Genomic DNA, 6302 nt, shown 5'->3' with positions numbered 1-6302 from the left:
GTGCATCCACGAGAATCTTGGCTTCTGGATCGCACGTTGTGGATTCCGGATTTTATGCTGTAGATCCCAGATGGCAGGTACTGGATCCAGTATTCCTTGTCCGTGAAACGTGGATTCCAGATTCCAATCATTACCGAGATTCCGGGCTTCCTATATAGAGCAGGCCTCAGCTGTTAAAAAGGTGGATAACGCTATCCACGGGAAAAATCTCTATCCCACAGTGGATAGTGCAATAGGCCCCTTGCAGCTAGTCATTCACGTAGTACAAAACCGCCGTGCTGGAGAGCAAAAGTCGCACTGGGACAAGACAAACAAAGAAAATTACAATTGGAATTGTGTATGTCCTTTTTTTGTCTTGTCCCAGTGCGGCTTTTGCTCTCCTGCGTGGAGGTTTTGTACCACGTGAATGGCTAGCTGCAAAGGGCCTATTGGTTTCCCTAATACCGGGAGCCGATTAGTAATCGGCTCCTGCTAATACTTATCCACTGGGGATTACCGTACACCTAGGATATCCATTACTGACAGTGTTCTGCACTGTGGCATTAGAAATCAAGACCGGAAACAAGACATGATACCTTGGCTGCCTCGATAGCTTTCTTTGGAAGTGTTATCCTTGGAAACGCATACATTGCACCTACCACCTCGTTACGCTTAACATTTTCCATTGAGTTAAGAACCTCCGTTGTCATCTTAGCTTTTTTCTTGTAAGAATCCTTGATGGATGTTACTTCCTGTAATACGGATAAAACACAAAATAATGCATGAGGCAAGATATGGGAATACTGAAAGTCCTCACCTCTATAGATTTCCCTAGTGCGTCGTAGTTAAAGATCATTTTCTGTACATTTATAAGAAGATTACCAAATGTTCCGGAAGAAAATCCTTGATGGATGTTACTTCCTGTACAACGAGTTAAGCAAAAAAAAAATAAATAAAAAAATAAATAATAATAATGCATTAGGCATAGATATAAAAAGATTGGAGATTCCCGGACTTTTATAATTTCCCTAGTGCGTCGCACTTGAAGGTCATTTTCTATGCATTTAAGAAGACTGCCAAATATTTCGGGAATAAATCGGAAATTTTTCTTTTGAAGGCAATGTCACAAATGTTTGGGTGACAATACAATACAATACAATTCAATGAAATGCAAAACAAAGCAATGCAATACAAACAATGCTATAACCTTTATTTAACGCGGTCAAATGTGCTTAGCTAAATAGCTACTTTACAGACATGAAGGAAGAAGGTTTAAATTGTTGCAATTCAGACAAAACTTGACATATGTTATAACCGTAGCGGCTGACGAGACATCCTTAAAAATAAGAACACAAAGCAGGAAAGGTTTAATTATTTCGGTGGGATTTATGCATATAGTGTAATCAAAAAACTAAAAGAAATACATTTTGGCACGCAAATAATAACAGTCTTCACTCGCCGCCAGTCCCTACGCAGGCAAAAGGATCTGTAGTAAACTGTGTTCTTTCTTTGTACTATCTTACACTTTTGTTTTCCTTGGCTTACTTGTATCAGAAAGAAATTCAGGAAAAATTCAGGAACTATTGACATGAGATAAGTTATAATTTGAAACTGTGGGGATACCTTAAATGATGCACGGAGGCGAAGTAATCGTTGTGTGTGTCCATCAAATAGGGTCAATTGTTGTGGGCTGATTAAAAAAGGAAGTTTAAGTTAACAACAAGACGCCTAAAGTCGTTTCTGTGGGATGCGTTGGTCTATGGAAGCATAATGGCGTTCTATCTGAATTTGGAAAAATTAGGGAAACCGGAAAGATGTGTCATGTTATGAGCATCGATAAGTAGGTTACCTGTATGGGTTGGTTTAATGTGCTTATGGCAGGCTACTATTTCTCCCCAATCCACATCCCCTTTTTGCTTTCTCCCTATCCCCTACCCCTTTCGACACCTGGTACACAAGCTAAATTTATAGTTGTCAGTGGTCGCAAGGATGGAGTTGATCTTGTTTTGATCTATCGCTATGTAGTTATTTTCGTTGCACGATTTGGATAAGAAAAAGAAGTCATTTTGCATCAAAACAAGGTTTACTCGTGTAACTTAAATTGGAATGTTAACGGAAACAAGTAATGGAGAACATGCTCATAATGCTCTCTGATTAACCTGAGCAGGAACTATATCTATAAAGATATGTCATATCTTAGTAGTAAGTTGCCACAGGTAACTTTTTCAAAGAGAAATAAATATTGTAGTTTTAGGTTAATGGAACAAAGCAAAACAAAACATCCGCTTGCTTTATCCGGGGTCGAACCCAGGGTTACAAAGTTCGATAAAGTTCCAATGTTTTAATCAAGATGAAAGTTTAATATTACAAGATGCTCTTGATATGGTTAAAAATTAATTTCAATGTGTTTCCAAGGTCTCAAAGTTAACATAGTTCCTATGATTATCCCTGATTCCAAGGTATAATAAGTTTACTAAGGCCCTGATCCGTGTCCCATCCAGACGTCCAATCCATGTCGAAAGCGAGTCGTCGATCGACGAGGACAATATTTTCGCGATTTCACCGCCAGTCGTCAAGGGTACGAGTTGAAATTTACGCGATTTAACCTCCCATCGTCAAGGTGTTTTCGATAAGAAAAGGAAAAACTGAACTCTAGCTGTGCTCGGCAAAAACTGGCGAACTCCGAATAGAAAAATCTATCGGAAATCATGGCCCGCAACCCCGGGGGAGGCACTGCCATATATGGGCTATATAGGTATGTGTCGCTGTGAAAGGTATGGTTTTCAAGCAGTTTACTCTAGGATAGGGTATATAAATCAGAGCGTTTGGGTCTAGAATAGGGTATTATTTTTCAGGAAACTTATCAGTTGGTTGAAGATTTTATCTAGACTAGGGAAACAGTTATACTCTAGGATAGGGGGGATTTGAGAGTTGGCTGGCTTTGCAATTTTGGGTACAACCGAACCGGATTTTTACCGTGGAAGTGCCACAGGCATCCCACGGAAAAAGCCTAATTCAGCTGCAAATTTTTAGTTATTTAGTGGGAGTAGATATAATTAGGGGTAAAAAATGATGGCCAAGACAATTATTCATGGTAAACTGAAGTTTAATAATGAAATATTATTTCCCAAAACAGATGTGCAGATAATTTAGAAGACTGTATAAATCAACGAAGAATATTTTTCGCTGGAGTTACCTCCAACGCAGACGTCTATTACAGTCCGAACTGATTTTTTCCAAACAAAAACTATAGATATACTTTTTTGCTTGATCAGTGGGGAAATCCAGCATAGCATTTTGCGAAAAGTTAGTTATTTATTTATAAACAAAACGAAACGGCTGAACAAATTAAAATTAGCCTGTACACAGAGGTTTTTTTTATTATTTTTTCGTTCTTTTCGAGAACATAGGCGAGCGAGAACGAGCGCGAAGTGCGAGAAAGAAAATTAAAGAATTTTCTCCTTCCCCAGCCCTAACCCCTTCAGCTGGCGGTCAGCAAATCCCCCGCGGTTTTTGTTTTTTATCACGACAGACTTTGAAGAGAAAATAGAGGGTCTGTGAACAGGCTAGAACAAAACGAAATATATTGAAGACTTTTACTGCGGTATCATGCAGTAGGTGAGCATAAATGTGATGTTAAACATACCAGTTATAGAGCGATAGATATACTTATCTTAAACAAATCATTATTTGCCAGCCTGTTTTTGAGTTTGAAGTATGGTAAAAGCAAAGTTTTTTTGCCCTGTTTCTAATAATCTCATCGTGTTCAATACAGGAGAGTGCAAGTTAAGGACAATCTTTTCCAAAACACTTTTGAGTATAAAAAAATTTGCCTCATTCAGCTCAAATTTTCCAGGGAGGGATAATATTTGGTAATTAAAAATATTCAGTTTACTTGCAAGTTTTTATCGTTTTAGAATTTATATCGTGTTTTGTTTTAGAACGTGTTATATGTTATGCGGAAAAATTAACAAGCAAAGGCAATTATTTTAAAAGTATTTTATCTTAAGTGCAATATTTCCCAAAACTGGCGTGCAGATAATTTAAGACCGTATTTATCGAGCCGGAATTCGAAAGATTATTCTTCGCCGGGGTAACATCCAACGCAGACGCCTCATTTTACAAGCCTAACTGATATTTTGCAAGCTCTTTTTTCCGCTTTGTCAGCTAGTTGAGACATCCCGTATTGGAGTTACAAGACAAAAAACATCGTAGATTGAGTTTTAAAATAAATGGTGGCAAATTCATTTGACACAAGCTACGTCACATACAAAAAATATTTATGGAGCTAACATGACAAGAAGTTCGGTTGACTCTGAAATTGGTAGAAGATAACTGACAATGCAATCGACTTTTTTCGTTCTCACTATGGACAATTGATTGTTTTAAAAGGGTTAGCTGAAATGGTCAGTCATTCTTATACTCAGGTGAACAAGCGCCGGCGTCAGTTAGTTAATTATTCAGCTGAAAATTATATATCAAACATTAATATTATCGCCCTCAGTTTTTAGTGAACTGATCGTAATGTCCCCTCACACGCCTTTGATATTTTCTTCCATAGGACAAAGCAAGGCTTTACACTTCAACTTTTCTGACACCAACTGAAAAACTTTTAGTTAAGGTGGACATTTTTGCATACTTTTATCAGACAATTACAGATCAAATAATGTTTTAACGGAGCTTTAATTATATACAAGTTAATAAAATACAATTTAAAGAAACAGTTCGTGTTCGTTTAGTGCTCGAATGATAGACCGCTCGGCGATATAATCATTGTGAGTGCCGATCAAGTAGGGTCCATTTAATGTGGGCTGATTGAAAGAGGAGGTTTAATTTAACAACTGAAAGTTTAATTCAGAATCTTTTTTTAAGGCGGTACGTAAATTAAGCGGAACTATGATAAGCAAAAGCAATTATTTAATTATTTTATCTTAAGTGCAATATTTCCCAAAACAGGTGTTCAGATAATTTAAGACCGTATTAATCGAGCCGGACGTTATTCTTCGCCGGAGTAACATCCAACGCAGAAGCCTTTTACAAGCCTAATTGATATTTTGCAAACTCGTTTTCCGCTTCGTCAGTGGAGGCATCCAGCAAAGAATTTTGTGAAAGGTTAGTTACACACAAGAAGAAAAGAAAATGCAACTCTATCGTAGAGTTCAGCATTTATTTAAGAACCGCATATTTTTAAACTAAAGTCTCACTAATAGACCACTGTTTAGGACATTCATAGGACTTTTTGACTTTTTCAAACATGTGGTAGGGACCGGCAATGTTTAAATACAGGGATTAGCCGAGCTGAAAGCGACTTAGGCTCTCTTCATATTTTCATATGAGAAATTTCAGTTCCGTTAACCGAGTGAAATTGTTTACGTATAAAGTTATGAATATATGAAAATCATATACGAGAACTGCGGGGTAACGAATTATATGAAAGAAGATCATCGCAGTTATATTACGCAACTTTTGCCGTTGGGAAAAGCAAGCCCTTTGCAGTTGCGTCTATAACTGCGATGATCTTCTTTCATATAATTGTTTATGTATAGTTTGCATCAACGTAGAAAAACTATGACTGATATTTTCTTAGTAGTAGCTCTGAAAGTTCCTTGACCATTCACTGTTCAAAATCAAGAGTTCCCTTTTTATGATAACCTTTATAGCTTACAAAAAAGGAAAACACGTCCATTAAACTTCCCTTGTTTCAGCAGAGACGCATGCGGAATAAAAACTAAACCGTTTGTCCCAGCAACCGATACTGTCGATCAGCGTCCTAATGTATCTCCATTAGTGATCTTTGCGGAAACAACATCAACCTTCTTTGTCCACGTTCGTAATTGATTTTTTTTTTCCAAATTCTTCTGAAAGGCAGACAAGCAACAGAGAGAAAAAGGGAATTAAAAGTGTGAAGCGAAAAAAAATAACAAGCCATGATATCATTCGAGTACATCACCTGGCTCGCTGTATTCCTCACCATGTCTGTTGCTGTAGTAACAGTGAACCTTCTATTAATCGTTCTTTTTTGAAAAAAAACCCGCAGTCTTCGCACTCGTGCCATGTACCTAGTTATAAACCTGACCATAGCTGATATGTTTGTCCGAGGATTTTCCCACTTTTCTCTATTTGTAACCTTACTCTACTTATGCGACATTGTGCAATTTCCGCACTTAACCCTGGAACTGACATTAACAACTGGCTTTCTCTTCGTCTGGTTTCCTCTGACCTCTCTTACAAACATTGCAGTAATTTCATTGGATCAGATGCACGCAACAATTCGTCCCTATACAGCCCTTAGGCATCGCCTCATTAAAAAGTAAGTCTACGGG

General features: G+C 37.7%; 1 long non-coding RNA gene across 1 annotated transcript in view; it reads left to right on the top strand.

Annotated features, from left to right (window-relative positions):
- The window catches only part of LOC140927568 (uncharacterized), a 31606-nt gene extending 26808 nt beyond the window's left edge, over positions 1-4798 (top strand). The window contains exon 3 of the long non-coding RNA XR_012164565.1: positions 4541-4798. This is a non-coding gene — a long non-coding RNA (uncharacterized lncRNA). The remainder of the gene's footprint in view (positions 1-4540) is intronic.
- The last annotated feature ends 1504 nt before the right edge of the window (positions 4799-6302 follow it).

Source organism: Porites lutea, chromosome 2 (genome assembly GCF_958299795.1).
Source record: "Porites lutea chromosome 2, jaPorLute2.1, whole genome shotgun sequence".
Taxonomy (NCBI): domain Eukaryota; kingdom Metazoa; phylum Cnidaria; class Anthozoa; order Scleractinia; family Poritidae; genus Porites; species Porites lutea.
This window is presented reverse-complemented; position numbering and strand designations above follow the sequence as displayed.